A 16,053-nucleotide genomic window follows, 5' to 3' on the forward strand; every position below is an offset into this window, starting at 1 on the left:
GATGCATTCAGAAATCCATGGAGAGCAGCTCTGCCCACAGCTATCAAACATGGTTCTCTGGAATAGCCTTCAGCGTGGGAAACCTGGGACAGCTGGGCTGAGACGGCCAGAGGAGGGATCACCCCAATTCCTCACATTCTCAGTCACCCACTCCTGGCTCCTGCCTGGCCAGAGAAACATCTGCTCTGAGTCCATAGGGCCCTCCCCGTGCTCGCTGATGTGATTATCTCTGCACGTGCAGGTCGTGAAGCATGCAACAGAAAGCAAACAGAGTGGGACGTGGCTAGGAGCAACTCTCAAGATCACAGAAGTGACAGTAATCAAGATGTTAAGTGACAAACGCCTGACTGTGCAACTCAGCAGCTTGTGTGCAGAGGGTCAGCATGGGTGGAAGCAGCTGCTTGGGAGAGGGCAGTGGGCTGACACACACAGCTACCTTGGGGAGCCAAGGCTCGAGGAGCTTCCAGCAGGTGAAAGGAAAAGGGATGCTGAGAGGCAGATGGATGGGTGGACAGAAAGTGCTCCTCTTTCAGGTGCTTGCTTTGGTGACACTCAAATTAATGAAGAGCTGGGGCTAGGTAGCTGGAGCAAGCTGGACAACCAGGCACCAAGGAACAGCAGATTTAAAGGAGGAGCAGTGAGGGGTACCCAGCCACACAGTCTTGATGGTCAAAGTTAAGTGACATAGGAGATGAACACATGTTTAAAAGGAGGGGGTTGAGAAGACACCTATGAAGGAACAAGGAGGAATCTGAGGCAGCAGGAGCAGGTGGAGGCAGAGGTGCCATCATTAGCATCAGCTAAAGAGCTTGTAAAACAGGAGCTGCAGACAAAGAGGGTCTCTTATGTCCCAAATGAACATGCTAGGGAATATACACAGTCTAGCTTCCAGGAATATGAGCACCACCTCAGCTTTGCAGTTAGCTGTGGAAACTGTTCTGCAGACTGAGGATGCAACCGCAGCTACGTCTTTGCAGTGTGAAAAATGAGATCTGCGTTTTGTAGGGAAAACAAAAGCAGAAGCTTTGTGTCCTTCTCCCACCCACGACCCTTGTGTTGTGGCAGCATAATTGAGAGATGGACTGACCCAAAAGGAAGTGAAAACAGGTCAGAAGATTGCTTTTTGTTTGAAGACAGCCTGGAGCATGTTGTGGTGCTTCGTGTCCTCCAGGGCAGAAGTGGCAAAGGGATACCTGCAGCGAGGATCGATGGCTTTGATCCCCCAATTTCTTTCTTGAGGATTTGGTTATGGGCTACAGACAACTGTACTGCTTTAGCTCCAGAAACATCAGAGGTAGATAATTTAATTTCTTTAGTTTAATTTAAAGGACTAGCACATTTAAAATTATTTTGCCTTCCAAAGTTAAAAAAAAGTATTTTTGGCATTATGAGCTGCACAGGGAGCCCAGTGCTGACCAGCTCCTAAGTTCCTTTAGCCCAGGTGATTTTCCAAGGAATCAGTCCAGCTTATTTCATTTAGGATTTGAGGAGACAGTTTGCCTTTAACTGCTTTGAATTGATTGATTGATTTGGGTAAGTCTTTCAACAGACTGGGTGCCCTAATTGATGCTCACCTTGCTGGAGCGTAAAGTGTCCTTTGGAGGAGGCAAGTCCCTGACCTCCCAAAGACCATCTGGGACAGCTCAGCCCATCGGGGCTCATGAACTGTACGAGGCTGTTGGCTTTCCATCGAGGGATCAAACGCGATGGTGGTAGGTTCAACAGGCCATAGCAAATGGTGAAAAATAAGTATCAACCATCTCTAAGAAATGAGTTCATAAAAGAAGAAACAGAGAATTTGTCCTCCAAGAGCTGACATCGCAGAGATTTAGTTCACTTCAGAAAGTGATGCTTTAGCAAAGTGACATTACAGATATTTAGATGCTTTCACGAAGTGATAGGCTTCCCAGCTCATTTAACTGCCCAGCTTCATGTCCTTAGCAGAATCAGAAAAACTGCTCTTATATGGTTACAAGTTGAAATTTGTGTGTTGTGGGCTGGTTTCCATAAATGTAGCTGTGATCACAGAGAGGTTTTAACCGATTAATTTGTAATGGGAAACTGGTGAGGTGGTAGCACAGGATAGAGGTAGCTGAGAGAGCTGCAGATGCTGTGATAGTGATGGCAGTCTTATCTGATGTTATATTGGGTACCTCGCCGTCACACTGCAGTACAGCAGGCGCTTCCTTAGATATGCCTGGCTTTGCACAGCTTCTGAGGCACCACAGGGGCTTTCAAGGGCTAAATCTCCAACAATATTGAGATTATGGAGTACACAAATGAGAAGGACACTCGATACAATAATAGGTAATAGGGAAAGGATATTGTAAAATAAATACGTAGCAACTTGAGGTAAGTGGAGCGTGTTCAGCTCAGCAGAAATCCAGGCAATTAACCCACCATTGAGATGGTGGCCAAGGTGGATCCATTAGCAATTAGGTGTGAGGAGCCATGCAGGACACAGGGTTTCAAGGACCAGCAAGGACAAACATCGGTGCTTCACCTTGCAGCAGACCCAGTGGTTGAACACACACACACCAGCACGTCTCAGTCCAGCTCCCAACAGCGCAGAAATTATTAATAGACTTTGTGCCTGGCAGCACCCACTGGAGATGATAAACATCACTCAACAGGAAGACTTTAGCAATCAATATCCGAACTAACCTCATTCATTTCTTATTTGAAAATAAGCTTACTAGGTGACAGAAATAATGCAAATAAGGATTAAAAACAAAAAATTGCTTTCATGTTGGAGGAGCCCTTAGTAGACTGGCACAGGACTGGTGGGGCAGGGTATGGCAGCTCTTTGTGCAGAGCCTCTGCAACAGCCTTAGGGAGCAAAAGGGATGCTACAGTCAGCTAGCATGATAGGGCAATCTCAGGCAGCAGGAGGGAATCTGCCAACCCAACTCCTGGCCACCACACAGTGGCTAATAGCCCTGCTCAGGTAAGGCATACCCTTGCCTAAAAATAGCACAATCAAAGATGCAGCAGCTCTGAGGCTGGATGCATCCCTGTTGCAGACCACTCTCTGCTCCAGGATCCGCATCTTCCCAGGGATATTCTCTTGTCATTCAAAACCTGTCCGAGCCTTGCTGCTTAGTTGCAAATTTGATAATGGTAGTAAGGATGCAAATAAATTTGGCAGGGTATGTAGGCTTTAGTGTCCGTGTGTACGCGAAGGGAATTCATGTCTGAACATGGTTCCTGCAGGCATAGGACAGGGCTGGAGGAAGATTTCTAACACGTTTCCCTGCAACACACTCTCAGTAATCAAAAGGAGGTGGCGGCACAGACCAAGCTCTTCTAAAACGACAGCGGCATGGCTGCAGGAGCCCCAGCACCAGGCGCAGCTCTGGAAGAGTATCCTCAGCAGTGTGCAATGTGTGACAGAAGAGTTTGCCAAGACAGCCACTTAATTATCAGGCAAAGTACTACGGGTGAAATCCTCACTTCCCTCCACGACAGAGAATCACCTGCAGGATGCAGGGTACCGGCATTCCCAGCTACTCTGCCCTGGGCTCTCCAAAGATCAGATACATTCCACAGATGGATCAGTGAGGCTCCAGAAGGCTTGCAGCATCCCTTTCCCTCACCGGCCACCTCCATCCCCATCAGACCCTTCAGCATCATGGAGTGACTCATATGTTCCCAAGGGGACCAGCCTTCTCCTGCATGGAGCAGAGAAGCTCCTAAATGTGTCTCAGGCTGTAGGACAGAGGCTGTGTGAGGTTTGCCAGTCTGCTTCCTAGCAATGAATGAGAGTCATCCAGCAACTGCAGGACCCAAGGGGATAAAAGGCTGATAGGAAAACCAGAGTGACTGGGATAGCCCAAAAGCCTTTTCCATTTCAGCTGTCGGAAGGTCCATTTCCACCCTGGCATTCCCACATCTCCTAAAAAAAAATCTCTTGGGAAGAGACACATGCATGGTCCATAAGAGTTTTTTGGGGACGAGAACTGGGGAGCTCTGCTCCTCCATGTGGCCCATAGCCAACCTCCTCCAAGGATGTGTGTGGGGGGGAACTGGTGCTCGGGAGCCCAGCCCCTACCTGGGAAGCGCTGACAGCACATACCTACCTCAGGGATGCTCCACGGTTCAGTGCTTTTGGAGACATCCCTAACAGTATCACTGCAATTATCCTGTTGTTTAGGTGTCCCTGAGGAATGGAGAGACTCTCATTATCTGGCGGATTGAGAATTTGGATGTGCAAGGGATGTCAAAGAGGATTTTGAATGCGGAGCCCCATGAATAGACAGCTACCCATCTATCCAGCTATCCATCCAGCTCCCCACTGCCCCTGACAAAGGCAGCAGTAACAAACCAGTCCAAGTCAATGGAAAGGAGAGGAGAATGTGCTAAGCTCTTGAGGGGTTAACCTGCTCTCAAGCATGGTTCAGTGAAATTGTCAAAAAAATCCCTTCTGACAAATTGCCTGAGAAGAGAGAGAAAAATATAAAGAGCTGAGCGCATGGTAATGATTTCTGAAAAGTTCCCCAGCACCAAAACGGCAAAAAACCATTAGCAAAGCAAATTGTATTTTGTGCGCATAATTCACACCAGAACACAGAATCCAGGCAGCCCCGCTTTCCATTATTAACGGGACAGCATGGCAAGTCATCTAGAAAGCTCTCCTCGCACTGCCGGTGACGCAGGGCAGGGGATCAACTCTGTTCCAGGGAGGGGAGGGCAGCCCCGGCCCCAGCCCCACAGCCCCATGCTTCTCCCCTCGAAGCCCCGTGATGTGTGGGGTGGGAAATGCTGTGGGACTCGCTGTGCACAGCTAGACCGGGTGTGCAAACCACGGCTCCCATCAAAAGCACGTCAGTGTTTGCTTTCCCCAAGCCTTCATCCTTACTGTGGAGACTGCCGCTGGGCTCCCCTGCGCAGACCGGCTTTCATCACTCCTCTCGTAGGTTTGGGAGTGGCCTTTCAAAGCAGGGTGCTTGCAGGACACTGGCTTCACAAATCTCATTTTCCCTCTCTTTTTGATCGCCCATGCTGACGGGGAGCCTGTGGCTGGCTCTTTGCATGTTGCAAGCCTCGCCGGTGCCTCCCCAGCCAGCCAAGCCCGACGGAGCCATGCTCCACCCCGGCTACCGAAGCTCTTTTCCAAGTGCTCTCCGGGTGACTAAGTGCCTTGCTGAGCAGCTACTAGACAGATTGACTCCAGATGCTTACGGACAAACATTGCCTGGCGTGCTCAGAGGCCTGGCTCTGACACATTCCTGGCATGCCCAACACCCCCAGGAAAAACAATATTCAGATGAGGCCGGTGCGTGCCGCTCATGGAGAGCTGGCTGTTAGAACGCCAGTTAAAAATATTACCTGGGCTCATGCAAGCGGCTCTGGGGATGCTCTGATCAACACCGCTTGCTGTGCACGTGGACGGGTCTGCTTTTGCGCGCAGGGCACGGCAGAGCATCCACGTGGCAGCAGTGGCTGTTATATGGAAACCAAGCAGCTCACGCCAGTCAGCAGGCAGGGCTGCGATGCAGTTGCTGACGCCGGTATGCCAGGTTTCCCAAGCTGTATGGCATGCAAAACCTGCTTTAGTGACGAAGCAAAAAGAAACAACCGTGGCACCGTAGCTCCCGGGGCTCATGGCACGACTGTTGGCTTGCAGGAGGCACGGCCTGGCAAAAAGCCCCCAGGCTGCAGGTCAGGGTGGGCTCCTGCTCCTCCCAAAGCCCGTCTTTCAGCAGGTTCTGCTCCTTCCTCCTCTCCCAGCCCTCTCACTGGTGCCCCGACATGCTGGAGCAGTGCTCGGCTGTGCACTGTGGTGTCTGGCAGAGAGGTGCCGTGCCAGCCCTGCAGCACGCCGGGACGCCGGCCCGAAGGGCAAGGAGGGGTGAGGGCAGCCGCTGTGGTACCCGAAGCAGGTCCAGATGTGCACAGATGTTGGGGATACCCGTGGATTCACGGTGCAGCAGAGGGCTCTGCAGAGATGTGAGGATGCGGGAGCTGCACCTGACAGCTCCCTGGGACGTGCACTGCACCAGCCTCAGCCATCCCTGCTCCCACCAAGGCTTTGTGCAGAGGATCCAGGCTGGATTTTGGTCAGGGAAAGGCTCTGTAATTCGTTACCTGTGCCCCAGGACAGGCAGGATTGTAATAAACACCTTCTTTGAGTCCTGTAGATAGAAGTTACATGAAAATTACCTACTTTAAAAGGACATTAGCATTTCAAAGTCAAACATTAGGAGACAGTGGAGCACAATGACTGCACGCACTGGCAGGATTGTGCTTTGCCTCTGTATATACTGTGATGCTTTTCATCTCACTGTTGCGTGTTGTTCCCCATGGGATGGGCCACAGGGATGGGTACAAGACCTCCCAAACCACTCCCCAGGTTTCCACTGTTGGATCGAGAAGAAGGAATGACTAACAGCAGGTCGTTGTGTTCCTTATTATTTGGCCTCAAAAGAACAGTGGAGCAAGCTCCTTCAGCAGGTTAGGCAGCAGCAGAGGTTGAGCCAAGGTTGTATTCCTGGGTCTGGGTGATTAAAAAAGCATTGCTCTCCCTAGAGTAAATCTGTGCAGCACTCATGTCCCAAGCAGTCCTTGCAGTATTGGCGCTCTGATCTCCAAAGCACTTGTCAGCAGCAGAAGCAATGCAGAGGAGAAAGATGGCAGCGATCAGGGACATGAAACGGCCTTTGCAGGGAAGAAGCTGAGCAAATGAGATCTGTCTGAAAGTGAGGTGGAAGATGACTTAGGATTGGGTTTTACCTGTTATGCATTGAGGTAGAACTAGGGATATCAAATGAAATGATGGAGCAGCAGGACTAATGCATACAAAAACCTTTTCCATAGCCCCCAGAACACTACTGACATCTGGCATTGGGGATTACAGGACCTTGCGGTCCTGCACAGGTGAGCCCAAAAAGTGGTTACATAAATTAACAGCACACAGATCCATCAGGGAATTGAAAACAAAGAAACAGATGCAATCTCTGGCTTGGGAAGCCCTTAAACAGAAGCTTGCTTGTCGCTGCTGGAGGGTATAATCAGGGAAGCCATAGCTGTTGTCTTTCCCTGTTGACAAACCCTTCCTCAGCATTTTCCAGCTATTCTCCCGTTCCCAGGAGCAGGCTTCCTAACAAGAGATGGAGGTGTAGATAGTATAGTGCTCTAACCCTAACTTGTTTAGGGCGCGATATCTTAGATATCAGAAAACAATGCTAGAAATATCTATCAACACAGCTAGAAGCTCAAAAAAACCCCAGAAAACCAAGACTTAAAGGGAATGTAGAGCCTTCTCAGCTCTAATCCTGTTAATGGGGAGGAAGATGACCAGCAAACACTGGTGATGAGAAGACCCAATAATGCAAAATTAGACTGTGTTAAGGAAGCCAGTTTGTCTGCAGACTATCAATAGATGTATGTTTGCCTTCTTCAGTGTTAAATAGCTTGTGCTAATAATACCACCTTGCCTCATACAGATTAAGGCAATTTTATGTTAGTAATTAAAGAGAAAATGGTCCCAACAGCACAACGGCATTCGTAATGCACCAAACCTCATTTTGTGTGGACATGCCATTTGCAGGTGACCCAAACTTCCTTTGCAAATGAGTGCCTAAACTGAGGCAAGGAAAGTGAGAGTTATCTCCTGACAGGCTAATTACTTCTTGTTTTTCAAGATAATATTGTGAGTGCTTGAATATGGCTATTTTTCCTGCTCGTCTGTTGCAGCTATGAAGATTGTGTTACTGTCATATATGAGTTCTTATCTCTTATCTGTGTTCTTTTATCTTTGCCATTCATTTAAATGTGTTTAAGGTTCTGAGCAGAGTCTTGTCTCTGCTCCAGAGAACGCGGTTCCTCTGAACAATGCTCGTGAGCACTCTTGGCTCTGGGCCTGTGGTGGGGTCTCAGCAGCCTCTCCAAGGTGCCACATCTCTGGCATGCACCTGGGATGTGCTCTGAGACCTTCAGCAACCTACTTTCTTTATAAAACAGGCAACAGTCTCAATCCTTCCCTCTGGGACTCTTCCTCAGCCATTTGCTCTCCTGGCTCTGGCAAGTTGAGGTTTGCACCAAGGCAGGTGCTTAGCACTCCTGGACCTGGGCATGGCACATGGTGCTTGAGCACTGGTGGTCCTGGGAAATGAGTGTTTTGAGTGGGAACGGAGCTCAGCTCAAGGCATTTGCAGGGCTGAGGTGCCAGAGTACTGTTTGCAATAGCAGGAGAGTGAAATTCAGTGCTGCAGGCAGGCAGGCGGGTGTCAGTGGAGGGGAGGATGGGGCCAAACGCACCTGCAGCCCCTCAGGCAGGCTGCAGCTCAAAAGCTGGGTCCAGCTCCCTTCCCTGTTCAGTCGCACAACACCCATCTCCCGTCTCAGTCCACATCCGTGCACATCAAAGTCTCTGGTTGCAAACAACCCCTTTAGTCTTCGCATTTTGTCTGCTCCTGCTCTCTTCCTCCGAGGACTGAGATCAGTGCTGCCCAGGGGTCCGAAGGGGAGGTACGAGCCAGTAAGAGCCGTGGGGCTGAGCCCCCCATCCCATCAGGACGTGCACAACCCATGCACCGTGACAGGCTGCTGCTCCCCCGAGGAGAGCGCCGGGATGCATCTCCCGCAGCCCAGCTCTCTGGGGGGGCTCCCCCGGCACGGGAGACTGGCTCCCCACGTCAGGTCGGATTTCTCCATGGGGAGCCAGCAGGCAGTTGTTATTGCAGGGGATCGTTACCCACGCTGTAACACTAACACAGAAACCGTGCCTCGGCAGGCAGGTTTACCCAGTGCTCTCTGCTGCCTGCGCTCCGGCAGAGCTGGGGGCTAGAGATTGCACAGGGAAAAAGATTTGAGGACACTTTGGGTTAGAAACAGGATGCTTTTGCCTCCTTCAAATTAAAAAAATATCCTGTGCATCCATCTAGTCAGCCAAGGGAGGCATTTTACAGCCGCCATAACAGATTTAGAGCTAGGAACCAGAAGATAAAATAATTTACTAATTGGAAGTGGCACCAAACATTTTGCCTCTTGCCCCTTCTGTGATCTTGGTGGCAAGTGTCTGGCAGCTCGCCAGGAGATGGAGCAAAGGGACAGCTGAGACCGGAGAGGTGGCTGGGGTGCGACTCCAGGAGACCCACCCTATTGTTTCCTGGCACCCTGTCACCTTTAATTAATACGAGAGATGCCCATCAAAGGCAGAGCTGGGTGCAAGGCTGAGAAGGAGTGACAGGGCTGGTGCAGAGGAATTTCACACCACAGTCCAGGCATTTTCTAGCTCACTGAGTCGTTTTTCCTTTTTTTTTTTTTTTTTTCAGATGGCTTTGCACTTGGCAGACCTCAGCAGCCTGGCGCATGGGGAGAGTGCGGCTTTCTCCACAGCCAGAAGAAGCCAAAAGTCTTCATTCACTCATTTACTCATTCATTCGCTCCACAACATACATTTATTTACTAGGGCAGGCACTCTGCTGCAAAGGATGCTATGACGTGCTCAGCCGGGGCAAGCAGAGGAGCAGCAGCCATCCGGCACCAGCAGTTATGGTTACAACAGCTGGTGGCACAGCCACCAAGTCCCCCACACCGAGGTGGCCTCTCCAAGCCAGCATGGCAAGAGCTGAGTCTTGGGGAGTGAGTCTTTGGAGCTGGGACTGCCTGGGTGCCTCTTGGAGGTGCAGAGCCAGGAGCACAGCCCAGGTCTGGACCTCAGAAGCATTTCCCAGTCCCTGTTTAGACACAGTAAAGAGACTAATTGGGTTTGTGGCTCCATGACATTTCTAGTGAAGAGAAACAGGCAGACTTCCCATTTGGGAGGGAAGCAATGAGAAATCCTTGCACAAGGCTCACCCACAACGTGGCCCAACTTGGCATTTGTCTGGTTCGCAGCAGCATCATATTGCGTTGATCGAAATGCAGTCCATCATCTGCTCCGACTCCCACACCTTTCTGCCCAGCTAGTGTTCCCCGAGACACACCGCGCTCAGATGGATAATACTTGTCTTAAGTTGCCATCTAGGGGAGCAGACAAAGTCAGTTGCTTTGAGGTAGGTTATGAAACGGAGGACACCAAAAGCCTTGAGGTGCTTTACATTTAGAGTGAAACTGCTACCACATACAGCGACAAAGAATGAAAATGAAGTTACTTAAAATGCCTAAAATATAGCACAGCAGCATAATTACAAACACATGCCTTTGTTTTGAAAGTCTGAGGAAGCACAGGGAAATGCACGCTTTATGAACTCTTACAGAGCCTGTTTGATGGTGAGAGGAGGATGCTCCATGCAGGGTTTTCCCCCAGGGTAGGACTGGATTTAGGGTCGGATACTGGGATATACTTAGATGCAGGAATAGAAAACCCTCTGAACTATCTCCTGAGATCTCCCCCTTGCCTTCCAGGCTGAGACCAGCATTGCTGCCAGGGAGGCAGAGCAGCTCAGAGCGGAGAGGTGCACTGACAGCCAGCACAGCAGGACGTGCTCTCGCTGCCGTATTTACTGGGAGAGCTTTCCCCAGAATCACCCACAGCGCGCTCAGCTCTGCCGTGATCAGATGGGGTATGTTAGCACAGTTTTTATACAGAGTCATTTTGTTTTGTTAAAAGGGGAAGATAAAAAAAGAGATTAGATGAATGTGAGATCTCCAGTGAGGCTAAATCCAGGTTAAATCCAGATAGGCACAAGATGGAAACAAATTCTCTGGGCCTCAGAAGAGCAGAGGAAAAAAAAATATAAGGACGGAGAAGAGAGAGACAATAGCATAGGGAAAAAGGGGTGATGCTGACGGTTTGTGCTGCTGGCTGGCGAAGCCCTCGTGCCGCAGCTGCCCTGGGGAGCCGCGGTCCTTCCCCAGGTCCCAGCCTCCCGCAGCAGGCTGCAGAGCTGCGGTTCTTCACTGGAAACTGCTCCGAGCTCCTCAGACAAAAGGTTCCCTCTATCTGCATTTATAAAGTGCTTATCACAGTGGTGTCTCACTGCTCCAAGCCCTTTCCTAGAGAAGGGCAGAGTGTTTCTATTGTTGTTATACAAATAGCTTCCCCTGCCAGTTCCTTTCCTTCCAGGCTACTGAGTGGAGCTTGGCTCGGCTCCCTCTGGACTAATTTGATGAGAGATAATTATCTTGTTAATATCATCTTATTTTCATAAGTCCCAGCCTCTCTTTTATTAATTCTGTCAGTTCCTGGTTGTGTTGCTCTTAGGTCCATGTCTTTTCAAAACAGTATAACAGGCACTTATGGGAGAAAGTTGTAAAAAGAACAACTTAACTTAGAGAATGTAAATATTGACATTTTTCACAGTGGAGATTTTTAATAATTTCCTCCTCACTGAGCTGGTCCCCGTGGGAACTGCTTGGACACTGTCTGTGTATGGATGGGATGCAGCTGCAGAGGGAGATGCTCAGGATCTGACACCTCCCCTCACGAAGGGCAGCAGAGGAGCAAGGGCAGGAGGACTGGGTGCTGCACAGCAGGACAAGACATGGAGATGCCTCAGGACATGCAAAACAAGGTGCACTCTGGCAATGGTCTCTTCTGTGCCCCATCTTTGGGCTGAACCAGCTGAATGTAGCAGGCAAGGGACAGAAAATGGGAAAGGAGCATGGATGTCGGTTGGTTTAAATGGAAAGGCTCAGTTTCAGCTCTCCAAACAGCTGTCTGTGAGCATGAAGATGCGGCTAACGTGCCTGTCCTGCCACACAGTGGCTGACCCCAAGGCAGGGGGAGACAGCACAGACAGCTGAGCATCCCACCCCAGGGTGCCCACAAAACGCTTCAAAGTCTTTCAGAGCTCATTATCCTTTGCAAGAACATTTATGGTTATTCTTAACGTTAACAGTGCAATTGTATTATCTCATATAATCATATGACACGACTCATTATGAAGCCGTAACTGCCATGGATGCCCCAGAGCACCATCCCTCTGCCCTTGTCCTGCACTCACGGGCAGGCATGTCAAGGAAGATCCCACCTCCCCTGGCAGCACACCCCGCTGTCCTCCAGACACAACACCTACCTGCATCCATCTCCACCAAGGGAACACCTTGTGTGGCTGCTGATGCCCTGGGCAGGCCCCAAAGGGGACCCAAGGGATGCTCTGCTGCCTGGATCCCCGCGGCACTGCTCTGGGGCGGTGACAGGGTGCTCAGCTCTGCAGGATTGAGGAGCTTTGGGGCTTTGCTAGGGCAGAGAAATTTTAGCATCAACTGTTGTTGGTAGAGGTATCTTCCTGGTTGGGGTAACTCAAATAGCATTTTAAGAAAGATCGTATTTTGTATTAGATGTGCAAGCTTTTTCCTAGTGCCACTGCAGGTACACAAGACATTTTTTTGTTGTTGTTGGATCTGGGCCTCAATCCCTGTAAAACAAAGCACTTGGGCAAACGCTCAACTCTAACCATAGGTTTAAAGTTAAGTATGTTCTCAAACTATTTTCTGAATCAGAACATAAATGCAAACCTCTTCTCTTTGACTTGACTTTTTTTCAATAACATAGATATCAAACTCATTCAATAGAGAGGGAGAGAAAATGAGTGGGTCGGACAGACTTCCTCTCTGCTAGAAACTGAATTACATTAAGCCTGCTCATGACTGTTTGCAGGAAGAAGCTTTTTTGTTCTAGTTTGTACAAGTGCTCACACTGTGCTTGTCACTGTAGCATCCAAGAGCTTTCCAGTATTGCATTAAACAACGTGACTAATATCTGCAGCATGCTCATAAGCTGTGGATTTCAAGTCCAGAGCTTAGGCTTATTTATTCAAGGGACCAAACCCATTCAGTGACAGTGTAAGGAAGTGTGTTTTCAGTAGCGGCAGATGTACTGAACTGCATTTAATCTTGCAGGCAAGAAGAATCCCATTCTTTAGCTGGTATGTCATACCCCAAGGTAGAGTGTCCTTTCACTTAGTCCTTTGCTATTCCACATGGTCTGAGGTCACCCTACAGGCTCCACTGTGCACAGGGAATCTGATTAATAAGCCATTAGAAATAAACTCATAAAAATGATTCAATACTTCAAGTCATATTGTGAGAAGACTCAGGAGGTTGCAACATTCAGATAAACAACCTTGAGTCAATAATTTGGCCATCTCCATGGTGAAAGAAGGTAAAGAGAAAAAGAAAGATGAAAGGAGATACAGTAAGATAATGGGCAGGGCAAGACAGCAGAGTAAAAAGGGAACAAAATAAAGAAAAAGGAGAAAAAAAGAGGAAACAAAATAAGATGGATGGATGGATAGTTTCTTCAATTCCCCTGTGGATGCAGACATGGAAGGAGGGAATCGCAGCTTGGCTATTCCTTGCTCTCCGGACAGGTTGGTGGGGCTTTGTAGGAAGGCTTGCTCTCTTTGCATGCTAACTGTTGCCCTCCTGGGATACAAGGTCTGCTGCTCAGCTCCAGCAGTTAAAAAAAAAAGGTTGACGTTCAAGGAGAAACAGATATTGCACCTTGCCATTGATTAGACCTATAAAAGGCCTGGTGGAAAGGATACACCTATATATTATTGCAGTATAACGTACATTTATTGTATATACCAAGACATTTAAGATTATGAGATGTGAGAGAAGAAAGCAGATTTTGGACTTCTTCCAGATCCCTGTAGTGTACTGAAGCGGTGCAGCACACGTACTTTGATCCTACGCCCCTGGGGACAGCGTTTGTGTGAAGTGGGGATGGTACCTCAGCCACCAAGCTTCAGCCGCAGCGGAGATGACATGACGCATTGGCTCAATCCTTGTGTCAGGAATTCATGCTTCTCAAGAGGAGCAGCCCTGGCAGCACCTCCTGCCTAGGGAGGGGAATCACTGGCTGGATTGCAGCAGACCAGGTAAGATGCTGAAGACTTGCAACACTCCATGTTTGCAAGCTGAAATCAGAGCTCAGGTTTTTAATTTGCCTTGCAACTTTCACCCAGAACTGGAAAGTGGTTTCGTGAGTTTCTCTGGCCCAAGGTTTCTTGAGAACTCACAGACCCTCTGTGCTCCTCTGAGTCACCTCAAAACTCACTTTTGCTGCAATGCAGGTGGGAGCCTGGGAGCACCAAGGCAGGCGATGGTGGCTCCAGACTGGCCAAGCATCCACCAGCTGGGGATCCTTGGCTACCCTACCCCCACAGTCCCAGCCTCCACTCCCACCAACGCCTCACAGGGATAGGAGACTTGTCTCTGGTCTACAAGCTCTGTGGCAGGGATGTAGCATAGGACTAACTAGGATCTGGCTGCTGGCCATCAAGGCAAATAAACACCCTAAGCACAGAGAAAAACCCACATGTAAACACATGAGGTTACTAAATCAACAGCTCAAGGTGAGGCTGCCTGAGCATGAATGGCGCTTCCCAAGTGAGCACCTGCCTCATATTTTGTTTTCTCCTCGTTTTTCTGTATGCAGCTTACTACCTTATTTACTGCCCACTGTCCTAGTCATGCAACAAACACAGAAATATTAATGTCCTCATCTGCTTTCCTATGAAACTCATCATTCTCATATTTGAGTGCTTCACAGACATTCAAGAATTCATTTGCACGAGATTCTGTACTGTGAAGGGGTTTATGAAGATTAAATAGATCCATTAGTTTTAGATACCCAGCCTGAGACACCTGGTCCCTGCTTTGTTTTTTGTGGAGTTTTTTTTTCCTCCTTCCTTTTTTTCAGCATAGTTATTACAAGGATGGCTTGTATGTTCAGAGCAAGGTTCCCACTTACTTAAGTTGTAGCACAACTGCTCAGCCTTAAGCAATTCAAGCACTACAGTCTCTAGCCAGGAAATGAGGAACACATTAGAAATCACCAGTGAAATATCTGGTGTACAGGACTTGCTAGCTATCAGACGGGAGCGCTGTAGCAGAGGCAAGAATAATACGTGGCTCTCCAGGGCAGCATCCACTTACATCTTTCCCTTCTCACGACGACTTGCCTTCTTCCCTAACACTTTCCGAGTCTTGCAGCAAATGAAGGGTCCTACAGCCCACAGGACAATTCCCGATTTACCTCTGCACCACAGCAGCTGTGTTCTCAGTGTGTTGGGTCTAGAGAAGAAAGGAAGTTATGACCAGACAACAAGATCTTTGTCACAGTGCTCACCCAGAAGGCACACGAATTTGATGATGCAGATCACCTTCACTGTTGCACTCACTAACTTTCAATGCCTTATTTTGAAATCTTCATCTTTGTTACTGACATTTTCTGGGGTCTTAAAGAGAAACTAGCAAAGAAGAATTCAACTATACATCACCAGATTGATCCCCTCCCTCCCCCAATCTGGGGACTTCTGGATGTGCCACACGGTGCTGGCTGCTTCTCCTTTCAGGCATCGCCTCCCTCTGCAAAGCAGATGCCCCCCAGGGCCCTGCCACATGCTTGGTCATTTCAAAGCCAGCCAATGTGGATACCACACATTTTCCAGAGCCTGATTCTTGCGAACAGGGGGGTTGAATTAATTCCAGGCAATTTATCACACAGGCAGCACAGCAGGTGGCAAGTACAACACTGTAGACCAGTGATCAAAGAGCACCCAGTGGGTCTACACATGCTGGTATCTGAAGAGCCCAGGCATCTCTCCTAATAACATACATTGAATGTTCCAGCTCCCTGTACAGGGCATCAATCATTTTCCTGTTGGTTATCATTTTCTATCATGTGTCTCTTGTGCATTTTTAATTGGTTAATTACTTTATTCATACACTAAGCACAACCTCAAGCTCCAATTATTATCAGCATTAAGTGCTCAGTTCATACTATACATCTTTTAAATGCTGTATTTGGCTGTTTCCTGGTCCACACTTCCTCCTCATACAATACCATAGGGGTCCTGCAGATACTGTAGCTAGTCCTTTGACAGACTATAGCCATCCTGCTCATTAGTCTATTATCTAGCTGCTTATCAGCCCCACTCCCAAGCTCCTCATTACTGCAGTTGCAATTACAATAGCTAACATTCCTCCTTTCAGGCCCGCATAGTACCACTTCACTTATAACAGGCCACTGCTATTCAAGTTAACAGCTCCCCACAGCAATAGTAGGTTGGCTTTCCTATATAAACCAACACCTACACTGCGTTAATGAACAGCAGAGCTGTTCGTTTTGTTTGTTCACACTTCACTGTGGGTATT

The sequence above is a fragment of the Balearica regulorum genome, chromosome 14 (assembly GCF_011004875.1).
Source record: "Balearica regulorum gibbericeps isolate bBalReg1 chromosome 14, bBalReg1.pri, whole genome shotgun sequence".
NCBI lineage: Eukaryota > Metazoa > Chordata > Aves > Gruiformes > Gruidae > Balearica > Balearica regulorum.